Source organism: Thermobia domestica, chromosome 10, assembly GCF_964235325.1.
Source record: "Thermobia domestica chromosome 10, izTheDome1.hap1.1, whole genome shotgun sequence".
NCBI classification, from domain to species: domain Eukaryota; kingdom Metazoa; phylum Arthropoda; class Insecta; order Zygentoma; family Lepismatidae; genus Thermobia; species Thermobia domestica.
In genome coordinates this window covers 202,261,438-202,282,637 of record NC_137463.1, presented here as the reverse complement: position 1 = coordinate 202,282,637, position 21,200 = coordinate 202,261,438, and positions in this window count along the sequence as shown.

Below are 21,200 nucleotides of genomic sequence, written 5' to 3'. Positions count from 1 at the left end.
TTGGCCCGCGATGTTTCGGTCTCCAAGGTTTTGGTCAAGCGAGATTTTATGCCGTGAGGGTTTGGTCGTATACGAGTTATGGACTAACTTTACATTGTGATATCTATTAAAAAGGTTCCATAATGCAACAGAACTCATCCCAAAGATTCAAAAACCGATGAAAAGGGAATTTCACAAAAAAAAAAAAAAAAAAAAAAAAGTGGACATACTTTCTTTTGAAAATAAGCTGCTTCATTAAGATATTGCCGTTCCCTGGTTTTACTTCACTCTAAAACCAGGAAATGGTAATATCTTCTGGTAAGTGAATAATTAAAACAACTTACGGCATGTGTAACACTAATGATATTGCTAATTTTAGACGAAACTAATTCGAAAACACGGAGCACAATTAAGGACGCCGATTTCTCCGTAAATTTGGGGGAGGGGCGTTCAAATACAGAAAGTATATATATATATGAAGATTTTAAGACAAATTGCATTCAAATTATGCCAAACATTGTATAGTCATAAATTCAATAGGGGGTCCCACATCTGCCCCCTCCCCCTCCCCCCAGGATCGGCGCCCTTGAGCACAATGCCAGAAGAAGCGGAAGGAAAAACAGAAAAAGAAAAAAGCGAAACCAATGTGCATTAATGAAATATTTCTCTTGGGGAACTGAAACTGGAGACCAGTGTTGAGAATTTGGAAGACAAATACATTCTAGACAAGAAAGAGAATCTGAATGTTCAAGTAATATTAATGAGTCTGAAAGAACGTCGATCTCAGAAGAAATTACAGTTGCCAAAGAACCCGAACCTCAAGATGATCCCTAATAACGCTAGGTGATGATTGAGAAAAAATGAAACTGTTCGAGTACCTATTGTTGAATTGAAGGTTGTGGTTGAATTACCAACAACAATTAATGATAACCTGAGGATGCTACTTGTTCGTCAACGCTCTAGAGGAGATGAACATATGAATTGCAATTTGGCCGTTGTTGCTTCTAAAGGAAACTCAAAGGTGAAACGAGATAACTTACTTGGAATTAGCTTTACTGTACTCTGCCAAATGGAGAGAAGATTCTGCCCTTCGAATGGTTTATTCTTTAAAAGAAGCTATAATCTGCTTTTGCTGCAGATTGTTACCACCAGTAATTGTCACTAAAACGCTTGGCAGACGGATTCAGTGAGTAATGGGTATTAAATCCAAAATTGGTAGACCATGAGTCCTCCCAGCAGCTTTGAGCGATAGAGAAGTTTGTAATTCCGAAATCGATCGACAAAAGAAAGTCGATAATGAAGCACAAAATGTTATAACAACAGAAGACAGAAAGTCTAGAGATATTCTTACACGAATGTTCGACATAAGTGAAGGTTATTGGCTAAACAGATAAATAGAACTTAGTATTTCGAGGACATTGAGAAAGTGTTGAAGAGGCTTTCAGCGGCGGAAACTTTCTGAAGCTGGTCAGTCTGTTGACAAAATATAACCCAGGCAGGTGCGAGCATCTTACACACGTCAAGATAGAGAAGAAGATATCAGTTTCCTACTTGCCACTTGGCATTCATTATAAATTTAGCAAAGTGTTATTAGGGCAATACAGAGCAAAGTTATTCATCAAGTTAAGAAAGTAAAGTATTTCTCCATCATTTTGACAGTACATCCGATATTTCTCACAAGAACCAAATTAAACACGATGTGCGGTATGTAAAAATGGATGGCCTGAAAGTGTAAGTTATGATTTTTTTTATTATTTTGTTCTCGAAAAAAAATGTAGAAGATCTAACGACATTGATCCGGGACAAGATCAGGAAAGATGAATTATATATTCAGGGCTTTAAGAGGGCAATCGTGTAGCAATAATGACAGGCGTACACATTGGAGTCTAATAATGCTTCTAAAGGTGAACACTAAAGCACAATTTGTATTATGTAAGAATCGTTTCCTGCATCTGACATATGTACACGCTGCCTACATCGCGGTTGATTTCGTCACACTTTTTCAGACGTTGAAGCACACGTTTATTTTTCTCTTCGTCAATGCACAGATGATCCGCTTTTACTACTGTAATAGGACGAGATTTAAAGTACTTGATTCAAATTCACTGGAGTGCATGACAAGTCCGTGCACTAGAATCGTTCTTACAGAAGAACAAAGATAACCTTGTGGATGACGAATTCAAGTCAGCGAAAATACTTTCTAAGGATTCTACAGTGTTGAGAGTTGTCCACTTCGAAAATTTCATTCTAGCAGCTTAAGTACGGAGAAATCCATTGACAATGAGCTGGTTGATTGTGTGGAATGTACAGTATTAATATGTCCCCCAGGATTCTCTCTGCATCTTCTCCAAATATTAAAGTATTAAATATAGTAGTGGCTTCAAGGCGTTCCCTGATGAACCCAGATCTAATTTGCTGGAGTACTATAGAAATCCAAAAACTTAATTTACAAAATTGACTGTAGAACTTTTACTGAGTTAACTTTTACAATTTTTGTGGATCTTGTTTACTTACTATTTTGTAGATACTTTCCGCTATTACTAAGAAGCTTTCTGAGAACACTTCCTTGGTTCCTTCCTTGGTTGGTACCACTTTCGAATTTCTTTTCCTCTCCGGATTAAACCAAGGATTACCGTGTAAACTTATAGAATTATGTCCGAAGTAATAGTATAGCCATTTCTCGAAATTTAAAATAAAATTCAAGACAGGTTTACTTTATCTTTCGATCGTTCATTTCACAATCCAGCACATATTAAAACACACCGCAAACAATCACGTCTCACTGCCTAGAAGGGCCGCAGTGGCTCAGTGGTAGAGAATTCACCTCTGGTGCTTGGAGTCCCGGTTTCGATCCCAGCTCCCGCCAAGTGAACTTTGTGATGGACAAACACCATGTGGGTCTCCTCGGGGTTTTCCTGTTTCCTCCCACTTTCTCCATTCCACCGTTTCATTCATTACTCATCATCACCGTCTCCTTTAGTCTAACCGGCATAACTGTGGGACGTAAAACTCAAAAATTTCATTTCATTTTTGAAGATGAGCGATAGCGTTATGGCATTATCATAAAATGTTGCCACGTGTATCTACGGTGAGAATTTCAAACTATAATTATACAATTAACACTTTTTGATTAAAAAAAACAAAAGTAAACATAAAAACTGGGAATTATATAAACAACTGTGGTAAACCAAACTTGTATTGAAGCACGTATGAGGCTTCTTTCTTGGAAGTACTGAATCTTTACTGACGGAATTTTACGAGTACTTCATATTGAGAAAATTGCATTGCAACATAGAAACTACGTTCGTATAGCTTACTATTTTAGTTTAATATATCACCACCAATCTATAAATTCTAAAGTTGTTTCCGTGGATTACGAACAATCCTTCATAATGCGAACTCATAGTATGCCAGATTATTGATGAGAATTGTTTCTATAGTTACGTCAATCAATTGCAGTTTTCCCAGTTTTCTTTTTCTTTTACCTTGTATACATTTTCACATCACTAATATTTAAAACAATTTCTTGTAAAACAATATTCTAGCTATTTCTTTTCCTCTTTTTATCTGAATATGCTTTCCTTTTTATCTGAATATACGAACATTTCCTTATTGATTTTACGTTCTACCAAGCTAATAGTCTCAATCTGCGCCTGGAGCGCAATACTTCACAGGGAAAAAAAGAAATGCCTCTTTTATAAATCTCTATTTGGTGTTCTACATAACATATGTTTCTTCCCTCTAAGGCTCCTTTCGTAATTACTATATTCACTTTTATTTTCCGGTTACGTTTCAAACCTTCCGTAATATTACTACTTAGCATCTAATATTACTTACGTGATCTTTTTGTGATATTACTTGTCTAAAATCACTGTATATTATTTCAAAGTAGTAAGTGATTGATGATGTTGTGTGATTTCATTGTACGTGATATCTTATAGGCATTATATTAGCGAACTGGGAAAAGAAACGATTATGTTTAAGAAGTTATCGTTACATATATAAATGGTGCTATTCCGTCAGGGACGTCAGGGACTTGTTAAAAGTTCAGAGTAAACAGTCTCATATCCATTGATCATCACGGATTACATTTTATTAAGGAACAAGAGAAAGATATATCGCAATCCAAAAATGAATATTCACAGTGAGGAAGGCACCAATAGTGGAACTGAAGATGTCTATTCGTCAATGAATATGACTGAGCTTATAAGACTGTTAGAACAACAGTTGAATCCTAAAATGGAACAAGTTACGCAACATATGAATCTCAACAACGAACAAACTACACAGCAATTGGATGCTAAAATCCAACAAATACCGCAACAATTGAATAACTAAGAAACAAGTAGATGCCCGGATGGAACAATTGATACAACGTTCAGATACCAAGATCGAACAAATATCCAAACAAATTGATACCAAACTGGAACTAACCGATAATAGAATTGAACAGATTGTTCACAGTTTTGCGATAGTGCAAAGTTCAGTCGAAGCAGTTGAAACCCGAGTCAATAATCATTAGAATCAGATAATGAAGCTGCAAGAAGAAGTAAAAAACATCAAGGAAAAATTGGAAACAGCAGATAGATCTATTGACTCAGTCATCAACATGACTTGTGTAGACCAAAATGCTGACGGAACCAGATTACGTGAAGAGGGCAAAATTTCACCAGAACGTTATTCCGGAGAAGAGGATGTAGCTTCCAATTCTGAGAACCAAGAAAGAAGATTACGACAGCATATTGATAAAATGTAGAAATACAAGGTATTCTAATACACATTTCAAAATTAGTGAAATTAAGTCGTTGACCAAATTCAGTGGTAGATCAGAGGATATTCCGGCCAGTATATTTTTAGAAAAAATTGACCAAGAATGTGAATTGATCGGCGTAGGTGAGCATAGTTTTCTCAAAATTTTTACTTTTTTTAATTGCCATCCTGTTCAGCATGGTTTAACGCTGTTAGAAGTAATTTACGTACCTATTCAGATTTCAAAATTGCTCTGTTAGCCAATTTTGAAAATGACTTTGATGGAAAATCGGGAGGTGCTTATTAAAAATAGACATTATGATCCTAAAATAGATAAAACAAATCTCACTGATTTTGTAATCACAGCATATAATGAATTTAAATTGATCAATCCTTATCAACCTGAATCACGCGTTATCGCATCAATACTAATGTTGTTACCTTTTAGGCTACAGCAAATCTTAATATCGTCCCAGTGTATTCATTTTAATCATTTACTTGCAATAGTCAGATTAATTTTGAAAGTCAGATTAAGTTGCAAAGTAATTCTAACCGAAGTCAAGCCAGTCACTTGCCTATTCAAAATATTAATGTTAAGGAAAATCGTAATTATAATTTAAAAGGTAATTCCGGATTTTATCGTACTGGTAATATAACTGAACCTAATTGTAACGGTAATATGACCGAATCTAATTTTAGAAGAAACAGAAATGGTAATCATACAACTTTCAGGAATAATGCAAATAATCGATCTAATTATCCACGTACTCTCAGATTTCGTAGTAATTACATAGGTGGCAGAAATTTCCAGTGGTGAAGGAAATAACATACAGGACTGTACTCAAGATTGTGCCATTCAATGCAACCTAATCGAATCTTTTGGTAATGTAACTTAAGCTAAAGTTATGGCGTCCGACAAAACATATTCAATTAGTTTTTGTTTTGTTTCACTTTGAATATTGTTAGGACTTCTTTGTAATTCACTCTTCTTCTATGTTATAAGCAATCACATATTTACTTACAACGATATTTATCAGAGTTTTTGTTAATTATGTCCAAAATGGAAGAATTAGATCATGATGTATTTCTAACTTATATTAATTATTTTGTCAACAAGCCTCAATGTTGTCGAATTAAATAATCTGTTGTAGGACCTGAATAATTAATAAACTGGTGAAATTTTGAATATACCCTCTCTATCTATGATTTGATAGAATTAAAATAAAATGAGTTATGCAATGAATATAAAAATAATATTGAGATGAAGTGAAATTAATATATATATATATATATATATATATATATATATATATATATATATATATATATATATATATATATATATATATATATATATATATATATATATATATATATATATATGTATTATGATTTATATATATATATGAGGGCTATTCGAAAAGTAATGTAAATTTTGTATATGTGAAATGTCGGTCCAGGAGTCTTTCTTTAATTGTGGACAATTTAAGAAGTCTTGCTCGGGAGCCATATATACAACGATATTGTATATTTGTAACACTTCCATTTTTGTAATCTTTATTAGTGTGGGAAAAGGTGTTGCTTAAAAGTAAACAGACTGTGATAACGAAGAAGAGAGGTATAGGAAAAAATATGTTGATAATATATATTTAACCGTTGTTATTGTAATACCAGATTCATCGTTTTTCGTAGTTGCTATGACAACCGGTAGTTGTTGATTGTTCGTGATACTAAGAGAGAATATAAATAATGAAAGTTGACGTTGTCTAAAACCACTGTGTATTATTTCAAAGTAATAAGTGATTGATGACGTTGTGTGATTTCATTGTACGTGATATCTTATAGGTATTAGCGAACTTCGAAAAGTAACGATTATATTTAAGATGTTATCGTTACATTAGTACGTATCAGTATATAAAATAGATAAATACTGGGAACATGGACGAGATAAATTTTTATTTTATTTCATTTTTGGATCAAAAGATCCAATATTTCAATCAAAAGTTTCTTGTAGGCCTTATATCTGGAGAACTATATAATGGAGCCAAACCCAAACTATTACTTAACTCAGTATGACGTCCTCATTCCGTAAAAAAAAAAAACTCGATTTAGAGTCCATTTAAAAATTTTGTGTCCCCTGATCCAAAAACAAATTATTTCTAAAATTCTTGTTGAGTATTAAATTCAACATTTCTATCCTTTGTAGTAAATCATGCATATGACCTTGGAAACACGTGCAAAGTGTTTTAGTTAGGCCGGTCGTCAACGTAGCTAAATATAACTTGTGATACTTCGTCACTTTTTCAACATTAGAACAAAGAGTGAGCATCAAGTTCTCTGTGCGTTAAGAGAAAACTCCAGCGGCAACAGTTGAGATGTTGAAAAAGGTTCTTGTGCACAATGCCTTTTCCCTTGCCGTGTTTTTGAATGAATAAAGAAATCCAGTCTGGCAGAGAGTGTGTGTGGAGGCTGAAGAACGCCCAGATCCAACAAAGTGTGAACAATTGAAATGATTGGCAAAATTTAGGATATCCTTATGAATGATTGAAATGAAAGTCTCAGGGTAGTATCGAGATCTTGTGGGATGAATAAGGAGTCTATTCGTCAAATAATAACGAAAAATTTAAAGAAATTGAAGATGTGGGCTCTTGGAAAATTCCACAAACTCCCTGCCAGCACTGAACCTCTTATGCCAATTCAAAAACACGGGATCGAGGAAGGCAATTATCCTCACAAACCCCTTTTTTTTTTAACGTCTCAAATGTTTCCGTTGCGTCTTTCCTAAGCACGCATAGAACTTGATGGTCTGTCTTTGTTCCACTGTTGAAACTGTGATGAGCTAACACAATACCAGTCTATACATAGCCGCGTCACGCACCATACTGGCAACTGATTGAGCTGTATATTTTCCAAGGTCAAACACAAAATTCACTACTACGAAAACTTCTTTGCCAAAATTAACTTTACCCTAAAAAAGTAAGTTTCGTTTCCTACTTGCCGCACTGTGTAACACCCATACCATGAACGGGATTTAGACCGATAATGGACAGGTCTTGTGACCAACAACTAACCTAGACTTGTTAGATAGTTCAACCATGGCACTGGACAACGATGCAGGGAGCGCGGTGGCTCCGTGGTAGAGCGTACACCTCCGGTGCTTGGGGTCCCTGGTTCGATCCCAGCTCGCGCCGTGTGGACTTTGTGGTGGACAAACACCGTGCTCGTGGGTTTTCTCGGGGTTCTCCCATTTCCTCCCACTTTCTTCATTCCACCGTTTCACTCATTTCTCATATTCACCGTCTCCTTTAGCCTAACCGGCATAACCGTGGGACGTAAAACTTACAGATTTCATTTCATTTCGACAACGATGGACATAAAACATAATAGCAAGATTATTTGAAGGCAAGGCCTCTCTTGTGGTTCGGATCCCATGTTAAGCTGTAGATCTATGCCTCATATAGCCGAAACGGTCGCTAAATTCTAATTCAAAAAAGAACCAACCATTTGAAAGGGAAATGTATCAATCCCCAAAGCACGTCGATAGTTGAACGCGTTCGCTTATATTTACGCATTCCAAATACCATTTACATCATGTATCAATTAATTAAGAACCACAAGTTTCTTATAAAAATCCAGTGACTGGCAATCCTGTTCTTCTCAGGTTGAGTTGTCTCCGGAAGAGTTTCAGGCCGATAGACAAAGTAAAAGTAAAGTAACGGCGAATAAGAGAAAAAAAAAGAAAGAAAGATTTTCTGTATCTAACGAGGAGAAAGGAGATTAAAACCTCCCCTGCGGGATATTTTCTTTTTTTCCCACCCTTAACTGAGTCTGGTTGTTAATGGCGGTTGGGGCAAAGCCGAAGGGGACTCAGTGGAGTGATTCGCAACTTTTGGAAAAGTTTATACTTTCCTTCTGTAACAGATTTCTTAAAGACTTCGAGAAGTTTCCCAACAGATGGCACTGCCTTGTATTGGAATAGAATTTGCGTTCCTCAATAAGGAAAGAGAAAATAGAAATGTGTATCTCAGAACTTAATGCACAGTTTGCTAATGGTACTACTTTCCTCCACTGTGGAATATTGAACAGCGTTTAAAAATGCAATTGTTTCTCGAAGATAATATTCTGTTTAAACACACGTTCAACTTGTTTCTCTCCCAACACCAATTAACTTATAGAACTTAATTGTTCTTTTAATACTTGGAATTTTGGAACTAACATTACTTTGAGAAACTCTTATACAACGTTTTGAACAATAAAACGAATTGAAGTACAGACATAGACCATTAAAATTTTTCATTATATATTTCTTGAACATTTTGAGTTAAAATGTGTATACAATACTACCTTGCACACTTCTAAATTAATTAAAAACTTTTTCATGTTTTAACGTTTCCCAATAGATGGCATTGTATGTAAAAGTTTCTTAGTCTTTCAAACTGATACAATCTCATGTCTATATTTTTACATTCCAGCTCGGCTTAGAAATTTAATTTAAACCTAATATAACGCTCTTTTGACGCGCGAGACCCGAATTCGATTCCCGGTGGGAGTTTACATGTGCCTTGGATCCCACATTAAGATGCATGGTGGAAAGACTACAAGGTGGATGCAATGCAGTGCTACATTCTTGTCGCTCTGGCGCATGACGTCATCTTGGTCTCATTGTCAGACGTGGCCAGCGAGAGTCAGATGAACTTTTAACAAGCGCTTGCTCGCTGGTATCTTACACGCAAACTTCTCTTCTATTTATAGTGATCTTTTAAATTTTAGTACAAACAATAATTGTATAAACGTAATGTAATCAATGCTTAAGCTAAGTGAATTCAAAGGAAGACATTTACAATAACAAAAGAAACAGCAATATCAGTTCATATTAAACAACTTTGAAGCTTGAACAAGCCAATATTACTCACTACATTTTTTGCTTTTTCTTTCTTTTCTTTTCTTTCTTTCTTTCTTCTCTTTTTTAAACATCTGAAGTAATACACTCGAGTATGTATAGGCCTGAATAATCTATAACACAATGTGTCGTTAATGCATTTTATTATTATATATTTATGTATGCTCAAGTATATTTTCTTAACACATTGATCGGTTTTGATTTACTATTATTATTATTTTGCTTGAAAGAGAATTCTTTACTGATGACCCCATATAAATTTTGAGAATATCTCAAGGGAGAATTCATGGTTTTCGTAAACAGAAATGCAAGTACGTATATTTTCCTTATGCTTGGACAGTTTTTTTTTAAGAGGTTGCTCCCATGTAAGTTTCGTCAGAATCCTAGGGGAGGTTAAAACTTTTATTGAGCAGGGGCGCACGTATTTAATACTTTAAACATCGTTTTTATTTTTGATTTATAAAAAAAGAAACATCTTATTTGAAATGGCTGATCGCTTATATATAGAATTTGTATCTGAATAAAAGGTTTGGTGAAACTGACAGTTCTCTGAATATAAGTGTCAAAATTTACGCCATAACAAACTGTATTATTAAACATTTGTACGAAATAAAACGTTACATATACTATTGTGTTCTAAAAATATATAGAAATAAATATGTATATACAAAGCACCTCAAACAAAGAAATTGCAACATGACTATTTCAAACAAGATACAAAGTACTAGGCGTAGGTGAAGACGATATAGGGGTGTAACAGCTAGACTAGAAAACATATAAACCATAAAATTACATATTTTTTAAAAAAATTTCTTGATAAGTTTTCTCTTTTCTGTCCCGTGGACTAAAGGAGACAAAAGATAAATGCAAATAAATGATTATGTGGAATTTGGTGGAATGAGAATGCGGGAGTACCCCGAGAAACTCACGGACACGATGTTGTCCACCAGAAACTCACTTGACCGAGAATCGAACCAATACCCCTTGCACCAGAGGTGAGCCTTCTGCCACTGAGCCACTGTGCTTCCTTGATTGGTTGAGAATCTACCATATTTTAAAATTTACTGCAGTCATTCTTAATTTTGTAATTCTGGAGGGAACCCCTAAATATGTATCCAAAGTAAATTATCCAAAGTTATGATTCAAATGAACAAAAATTTCAAAATCTGAGTGTAAAAATGTCCCGACAATGTCGCCCTGACATGGTAGGTGGATACTTTATTCTCTTGATCTAATACATTGTTATATATCTTTGTAACCGTTAATCGTTATTACGAACCTTCCATTCGTTAGTTAATTTGAAGTGCAATGCCTGCCTATGTGGGGAAAATTTTATCTCAGTATCTTATGTAGAAGGAAATGATGATAGAAATTATCAGCTCTGTCGGTTCTCCTCCCTCATCATTTCGAATCCGAGTCTTGCCCCTAAGTTCGTCTTTTTAAATCGTACTATTGGATTTTGGACCTGAACACAAGCTACTGTAGCTTTATATACTATTAATACTAAAAAGAAACTATATAATGAAATCTCTTTTTTATAATTTCATTTAACATTGCATTTATTTATTACTTTTATGTAAAACTTACCATATTTTAGGTTTATTTTGTCCTGTCGCCTGCAAGCTAAAATCCATTTCTGGAGACATTCCCCCTCTTTTTGAGGAAATCTAAAGTATTTTATATTAGTTCCCTTAATTTTTCTGTAATAATTACTACAGCCGTACACTGCACAGTCAGACATTCTCGATATCATTTAAAAGAACAAAGTAACAAAGAATTTCCACTTGTGGTCAGTAAAGCCGCGCCGCTTTGTTGTCTCTTGCAAACCAGATGACGTCACAGCCACGACAGCGCTCCAGGCGAATTGCTCATGCTACCACCTTGTAGTCTTTCCACCATGATTAAGATGCAGGTTCATGTCTTATATAGTCTCACTACCGAAAGAGACGCTAAACTCATATTACTACCCATGCATAGCTACGTACACTGATGTCCAAAATGATTGTCACATATCTATAACTGTCTTCTTGTAAGAATATAATTTGATAATGATTTTGTAGGGTACTTTTAATACTGATAGTATGTGTATAATAAAAAAAAAGTATATTTGTGGTAAGTTTCATAGGAAGAGAATTATAAATTCGAAAATTAGAATGAGTAAAACAAAATGTTGCTAAATGGACAAGAAAGTTTTATTTTCGTTTTATCGTTCTTATTTACTGCTCTTTTGACATGAAATTTGCCACATACATGTCTTTGCCGATTATACACATACTAACATTGTAAGAAATACCGGGCGAATTCGTTATCAAATTATATTCCAACAACAACATATTTATAAACATACGACAATAATTTTTGACATGCTTGTACTGCCTACTGAAATACTACGTCGACAACTTAGACGGGAACCTCACAAAATGCCAATGAGTTACCGAAGAATCAATCAGCTCGTTAAACAGTCCTCATCATACCAACTATCCAACACAAAAAAGGGTAAATCGCATTTTAGGGGAACACATATTTTATTGTCATTTCCATCAGAAGATATGCTTCTTCTTCGGAAATCGTTCCACCTGACCAGTTCATCATATTTTATTTTTCCCACGCAACTGGCTACCCCCACCCACTCGTTTGACATGATTCCTATCATCATCAGCCTCTAGGCTCTAAGACTTACACAGTCTCATTTTAGGGGTTCACATTTCATTAAGTTATCATGAAAGTCTGTTAATACAGTTTTGTTAATATAATTATCTTTCAATAGTTTCAAAGTTATATTCCGGATTATTATTTCTAAATGACTACACTTTTATACTAGACAATACTTGTTTGCTTGCTAATAATATGAACTAAAGATACGTTTAACTTCGTAATTGAAATATGAAATTAATAGTGACGGGGCGCTTAGAAAATTAGAAAATTCAAGTGCATTGATATGTGCTATACTCTTAAAAAATATACAATTTTTAGGTGCATTTCTCATCATGATGTTTATGTTACAGGAATGACTATAAAAAGTACTGTACTCAGAAATTTTACTGTATTTTCAAACCAATATATTTAATTTATGCAGTATTTATTATTTTAATAGGAAACATAAATTTAGACTTTTAATATGTGTATAATCCATTTTTCGCTAACTAGGTAAAAAAAACGCCACTATTGATGCTCGATGAGGTATAATGATAAAACGTTCATCTCTGGTGTATAGGGTCCCTGGTTCGATCCCGGCTTTCACTAAATGGTTTTTGTGGTGACAAGCATTGTGTGTGGAGAATTTCTCGGAATTCTTCTGTTTTCGCTTACCTTCATTACACAATTTCGTTCATTATCATCACCCCGTTTCCTTTAGTCTAGGTGTATAACGTTAACTAAAAGAAGTCATCGTGTTCGTGTGTTTTCTCGGGTTCTCACTTTCCTCCCATATTCTCATGACTAAGTTTCTAATCTCGAACAAAATTCACATTATGTTTCATAGAAATAGGAGCTCTTTATGAAATTGTCGTGGAAACATTTTATTTACAATTAGGAGAGATTCACTCCCTCATTATTGACATGTGTCAAATTGAATCATTTTACGTATGTAATTGTTAAACGCGTACAACTTTTTATATCGGGGCAATTGGGAGATAATTTCACTGTCTAGTTCTCGATTGACTTTAAATCCAAGTAGTGGGAATGATTGTGAAGCCTCAAAAAATATGGACTATATTGAGATTTTATTTTTAAAAAGAAAGTTACCTTGAACTTATTTAGTTTATCCTGCAAAATTGTTTTGTATGTTTACAACATGGGGTTGCTTTGATCTACTTTTCGCCCCTTTATAGGGTATTTGCCCTACCCTAAGGCTAATCAACCGTCTGAGAGGGTATAATAAATCTCTTTATTCTTCACTGATTTCAGCTCCTTCCAGAGGGACTCAAGGAAACTATACGTCATATTGCATCAAGCATTTTTTTAAACAAAAATGATTCGTGGGACACATTTTTTAAATGAAGTATAAATTCATCCTTTCATTGTTGGAAAATTTTAACGGAAAACTGGGGTACCATCGGAATCTAAAAAAAATTTAGATTATGTTTTGTCCAAATCGAATACCTAGATATATTATTCTGATTCTTTTTGTAGATTTACATGATGGGGTGGCTTTGATCCTTTTCCTCCCTTTACCCTACATAGATTGCAGCCCTAAAAATTAAGCCTATTTAGAAAATGGAGGAAGGATGGAGGAAGATATATGTATACTAAGTTTCATTTGAATTACATAAGTTTTACGAAAGTTCTCGTGGAACAGACAGACATAGAAATTCTGATCGAATCGAATTGTAAAACCTCACTGCACTCGCTTCAATAACTGAAGAATGATATTTATCGGCAAAAATATAGCCTATTAATTAGGCATACTACGGGAAAAAACTCTCTCTTTTACGGATATGTAGTCTTTTTCTTTCATAGTTTTATAAACCTCTTCATAACGAAAAAGAAATATCTTTTTTTCATTGGTACTTAACACAGAAAGACTTAATACAGTTTGAAAGTGGAAAATTTGTGATGGAATACAGCAGATAGAATATTTCTTCCCCGTAAAATATGTCGTAAGTTCGACTTGTCAAACCAGAACAGTTCCAAGCTGAAATTTATTTATTTTCCTTATCCACAATACATTTTCAGTATCTAAAAATATATTGGATGTTTTTGTTACATTATTTTTTACTTTCAGTACAGTCAATATATGCAGTATGGGAGCTCTATATTAGAATGACGTGTACTAAAGAAAAAAATATCACGCTTGCAGTATAGGTATTTTGCAGCTCACATGAAAAACCCTTCCATGCGATAGCTTTGTTTCTTCACAGAGGTAGGTATTCACCTCACCAGACCCGAGCCAGTTCAAAAATGTAGGGGCAATCGAACCATATTATAGGTCATCATCATATTATAGTTCATTTGCAAGCCTACCTTGAAAATTTTAAGGGAGCCAATAAAAATTTATGGGGGGCCGGACTCCGTGCCCCTTGATGAATACAGGCCTGCCCTCACCTCCCAAGTAATTCGGACACCGAGTACAGTGTTTTGATAGTAGCCTATATTTATACTTATATTTAATGTATTTGCTGAAAAAAATATCGGGAAAATACTCAATGTTTTACAAAATAAAGGATGTCAAAATGTGTATTCGCAGGGAAGAATTTACCATTAATATTACACTCAGCAGGGATATTTTGTTTTATGAACTGGCTTTCATTCCTGTATACACCAAAACGATGGAAGGATGTAACTACAGCAAATTTTACTGTAATTTTTTTCTTATAATAATCAAGTTCTGCACTTAAGACTTGTAAAATGTTCGCATTAATATACCTCTAAAACAATTATATTATCTTTTTAAATTGTACAATAGAATTACTATAGAATAATTGTCCAAAGATGAAGTATACATATTAATTGATAAATCTCCCTGAACTGAAGGGGATACGGACAAAATCTCGCCGCCCAAAACCTCGCGTGGCCAAAACCTCGCCGCCCAAAATCTCGCGTGGCCAAAACCTCGCCGCCCAAAACCTCGCGGGCCAAAATCTCGCCGGGCCAAAACCTCGCCGCCCAAAACCTCGCGGGCCAAAATCTCGCCGGGCCAAAACCTCGCGTTTCCAAAACCTCGCCGCCCAAAATCTCGCCGGGCCAAAACCTCGCCACCCAAAACATCGCGTGGCCAAAACCTCGCCACCAAAACCTCGTGGGCCAAAATATATATCTCCCACTCCCCCTCCCTTTTGTTGTGCAGACAAAATGAAATTATAAAAGATATCCTAGGCTCGAACCTCATCTAAATTTGATTGAGAATTTGAAAATTTGATTGAGATCGGTAGGATGGCTCAAGAGGTATAATGTAACAAACATAGTCATTTAATTTATATATATATATATATATATATATATATATATATATATATATATATATATATATATATATATATATCCAAAGCATGCATTAGAAATTTTCTTGTCATTATTTTAATGTAATTGTGTGTTATTACTAAATATATACATATAGTAATATATAGAACATTCTACATTGAAGAAATCGTCGTGAAGAGGTTTTATTCTGACGACATTTCTTCTCAGGGACACTACGTCTCGCTTAATTTAGACCAGGCGAGATTCTGTGTCGCGAGATTATTACAACGAGGTTCTGGCCAGGCGAGGTTTCGGCCCCGCGAGATTTTGGACCGCGAGGTTTTGGGAGGCGAGATTTTGGCCAGGCGAGATTTTGTCCCGCGAGGTTTTGGCCCGGCGAGATTTTGGGCCGCGAGGTTTTGGGAGGCGAGGTTTTGGTCCGCGAGGTTGTTGCCGCGAGGTTTTGTACCCAAACCGAACTGAAGAGAATGCCATACGTGAAGTTAAAACTTTATGTGTAGTTTTCGAGAAAATCTACAAAAATGAATATTTATGGTACTAATGTTATTAGTGGCCAACAATAACAGGCCCTATACCATTACACCTATTAAAATCAAACTGATATTTTAAATACGCCATAAAGCCTTTTGTTATGACACTAGGGATGAGTACACGCTATGGTTAAAGATACAACAACCTAAAATTATTATTTACTCTTATAGTTTAATTTTAACAGAATATAGTGAGAACTCTGGCTTGTAACTGTAATAATGTGTCCCCTTGAATTGGCATCGTATGTGTCTGACCGCCTCGTGCAAGGCACTGATAACAACTATAGCGAATATGTGAAACAGGTCTCTTGGGACAAAAGTCAAGTATGACTAACTCATCAGAGGATGATATAGCTATTTGCGTGGAACGATTTCCAATGAAGGAGCAGATCTGATGGAAATGAGGATGAGAGGTATGTATCTGTGAAATGCGATTCACCCCACAACTCGAAATACAAAAAATAATTCGAGAAAATCAACGTTAAACTTTCTGACAAATGAGGCCAACCGAATCATTTTGAGCATAAAATATAAATTAACAATCAGTGAGCTACTATCAATACACGACAACATCTCTGCTTCCTACGCCACGCGGTCATCTCCTTGTAACAGATAAGGGTACAAATTGCAGTAATTAGTAGCTTTTTGCGTTCACATGACATTTAATATAGGAGAATAGGGCAGGAGTAACAATATTTCGGGATATTCTGAAATAGCTTTACTCTCGGTAAGAATATTATGAAGTACACTGACCGCTTGTAATGTTATTTTGAGTATATCATGAAGTACACTTAATATTTTATAGTCGTTTTCCTTTTTTTAAAAATAACCTTTGTACCAATTTTGAAGGAAGCTGATTACACGAGGAAAAATAATAACTTGAAAGGAAAATGGTGCCAATGAAATGACCTCCTTGTTAGGTATATACTTTACTTGCTGGCGTTGAAAAATGTTTTGATATATTTATGAAAGAACTTTTTTGTAGTTGTTCGATCAAACCACCAGGTAAGTATGTTTGTAAACTATTTTTCGACTGAAAATAAGAAAGATTAAAAAAATCTTTGAAATTAATTTCCACTAGCTATATTTCAAAGAGTCACTAGAGAAGTCACGGTAACTACAGACGTGTTCAAGTTATTAGGCTCACCTTAGAAAAAAATTAAAAAATAAAAAAAAATATGCAAAATTGATGTAGAAGTTCTAATTTCACAGTTCTAGAACATGGTTAAACCACCAATATAGGATCCATCATTTGTTTACTGTACAGTTGAAGTAGTGATATTATCCTTGAACAGCAGATGGTATTAGTGAAGTGGGGAAATTCTCAAAGTGGTGTTTCAGTTGTAGATAGCTTTTGTGGCTCCTATCAACAAGTTACAGTCAGAAGTGTTATGGTTGCTGTCGTAAGAAGTTAACGACATTCAAGACGTACAATAGTTTGAATGGGCCAGTTTAAAATGATCGTAATGTGTTTCGTGTGTCAATCTTTAATTCTGTGTAGTCCTGTAATTGCAGCATAATAGAAAAAGCAAAAGACCTTTCTCCACGTAAAATGGAAGTTAACAAAATACTTCTGGTGGAAATAAGATATACACTGCAATGCATAGCTAGTAGAGTGTGGATAGAACAAAAATCTGAGAGTAGAATCGCTGTTGAAATGAACCAGAGCCAAAATAGGGTTGGAAATTATGGGCGAAAACCAAAGCTGTCGCTAAGACATATCAAAAAACTAAAAAGATTGCCTCTGGGAATCAAAAGTGACACTTCTAATGGATTTAAGCATGAAAATGGCTAAGTATGGCGCAGACATTTGGCCTGAAGGATTCTATGTGCCGAGGGAATTAAAGCACACGGTCCAGAAAAAAACAAAATTAGAGTCTACTCCAATCATGGCAAAGAAGCATCTCGAATGGGCACGAGGCCTAGAATATTAGACTGCTGACGATTGGAGAATAGTGTGTTTCAGTGATGAATCATGTATCTTTGTGTCTGATGAATGTTCACAATATGTGCGACGTTGACCTGGGGGGAATTCAAATTGGAATGTCTTTAATAAACCGTGAAGCATTTTACTTCAGTCATGGTCTGGGGTGTAATCTCTGTCTTTGGGTCTGGAGTCTGGAATACTGTATATAGTAGAGAGGAGAATGAAGCGCGAACTATCCCTACAATTTCTTCAAGAAGAACTGCTTTCCCAGACTGCACTCTGGTTTGATGACGTACAATTCATCTTTATGGATGATGGAGCCCCATCCCACCGGGCTAAAGCTGTGAGAAAATTCTTCGAGGACAACGAAATTAGTGTTCTTCCGTGGCCAGGCATTAGTCCTGATATGAACCAGATTGAAAACTTTTGGAGCTTCATGAAAGAAAAGCTAGAGAAGAAGCACATTAGAACGAAACTTCAATTAATCAAGGAGATCAACAATTTGTGGTATCACGATGCTGAATTGAAGGCAAAATGTGCTAAACTTGTACATAGGATGCCACAAAGGATAAAAGAAAATAAAGAATAAGGGATTTCATAAGAAACATTAATCTTTGTGAGAGAATTTTCTTGTAAGTATTCCACTTCATTTTTTGTTTTCAATTTGGATATACACATTTTATAGTAACGTACGCATTTGTTTTATTGATATTGAAAAGTATATGCCACACCCACTAGAAATTAGAACAGAGTTACAAAGTAGTAATTTAGACTAAGTTCGAACGTATTTTCTCATGTATTGTTGTAAGAGCAGTAAAATATTCAGAAACAGAATGTTGAGTCTATTAATTTGAACAGGTCGGTATTTCTTTTCACGAAAACGGAAACGAAGCAAGTAATTCTAAAAAATGCAAGCGGCAGACTAGCACATAAAAATGTGAACGTTACACGTAGGGATATACATCAGAATATAGCAAGAAAATACATATCACACACATCACACTGACTGATCGAGTGAGATCCCTGTCGCCATTTGACAAACGGTTTCTCTGTGTTCCGTGCCTCTTATGTCAGCCCAACGACTTCGCTCAAAAAGTACCAGGTAGTCAATATGTTTTGGCTAATCGGTCTATAGTCGGTCTATATATTAGTAAAGAAATACACAAATATTAATGCTCAAATAGCATTGCTATGCTCTTGCACAATTTAGAAATAGTAACATTGAAGCAATGCAATTTAAAAAAAAAAGAAATAAAATCTTTAAGTTTTACGTCCCACTCTTATGCCAGTTATGCTAAAGGAGACGGTGAAGATGAGAAATGAATGAAATGGTGGAATGAAGGAAGTGAGAGAACCCTGAGAAAACCCACGAGCACGGTGATTGTCCATCATAAAGTCCACACGGCGCGAGCTGGTATCGAACCAGGGACCCCAAGCACCGGAGGTGAACGCTCTACCACTGAGCCACCGCGTCCTCCAATGTAGTTTCAAAGTTGTAATTAAATAAACATAATAGTTTAAAATATACAAATTGTTTGCCTACTAGCGCCATCTATTGGCGTCAAGCAGGTAGCAAATGTAGCAGGTGTGGCGAGTATTAACTATTAGGAATTAGTGTTATTTACAAACGGTCTCCTTTTGTAACAAGATATTATCAAAACCTTGTAAAAATGCTGAAAAAGAAAAAAAGTACAAAAGAGAAACATTACATGTGTACAAGTTTTCACACAATTACCAGTTTCAGTTTCTTTCTTTCCACTCATCTTAAGGTGGATCACCACCCGGAAGTCAGTACATATTTTAGCCCATTCCATTAACTATTGCGCAATGAAACGTTACATACTATAATTATTGTACTATAAGATAGAGTTACGTTTCAGCTACAGCACAAGACACTGATTAATTTGATTATGTCTTTTCATGTTGGAAAAGGTAACAACTAACGTATGGCAAGATAGCCCCCCGACTTTAGAAAATTGAAACAATGACTAGATCATTCGTTTGTACTACGTTTGTACCGTTTGTACCGAAAATATTTTCGTTTGTACCATTTTCCTTACAGGGTTACTTGAGAGGTCGACTGGGGGGGCTATCTTGGCGCCAAGATAGCCCCCCGGTATCACAGCACAAAAATTTGGAATACACCATTCGAAAGCAAATCGTTTGTACCGTTTGTACCGAAAAAAGTTTTGTTTGTACCCTGATACTTTTCGAGAAACAGGGGATGACATTCGGGGGGCTATCTTGGCGCCAAGATAGCCCCCCCGTATCACAGCACAAAAAATTTGAATACACCATTCGAAAGCAAATCGTTTGTACCGTTTGTACCGAAAAAAGTTTTGTTTGTACCCTGATAGTTTTCGAGAAACAGGGGATGATATTTTGGGCGGGGGGCTATCTTGGCGCCAAGATAGCCCCCCCGTATCACAGCACAAAAATTTGAAATACACCATTTTAAAGCAAATCGTTTGTACCGTTTGTACCGAAAAATGTTTTGTTTGTACCCTGATAGTTTTCGAGAAACAGGGGATGATATTTTGGGCGGGGGGCTATCTTGTACGCAAGATAGGCCCCCTAATGTGTACTTTTTCCATGTCCATTAGTAAGTATTGTATGTTTATCCATGTGAATTGATGTGTATTTAGAATTCTGGTTGTGCCTAAAAAATTAAAAAAATGAATTTTTCAGTAATAACTCAACGTTACAATTGAATCGTTCGAGTGGGAAAACAGTGTGAGTCCAAAATAAACCATTTTGAAGTAAAGGCAAAAATAACACTAAAGATGGAGAACTACAAGTTGTAATGAAGAGCAGTGCAATTTGCAAGATCTTGCACGTTATAACAGAATGCTATAATGTCGACTGTACATTTGTGGCATTAACAAAAGAAAGTTATTTTTTCAAATATCTCAAAATGCGTTTTGTGGACTACTAGTGATTTTCCACTCACCGATTCAATTAAATTTTCTCTATTTCTGCCCTTTTCCTTAAGTAAATACGTATTATTCAGCAATGGCCTATTCGCTTTCGTCTATTGTCCATGAAAGCGGCAAACTTCTCGAGCCGTTAATGTGACAGATATAAACAGCTAATTTTTTCAGTTGGTGTAAAGCTGAAACGTGGAAGGACGCAGTTAGGTAAGCAAACATTTCATCTTTTAGTTTTCTTTGTTTAAGATTATTTCTGTAAATCCAGT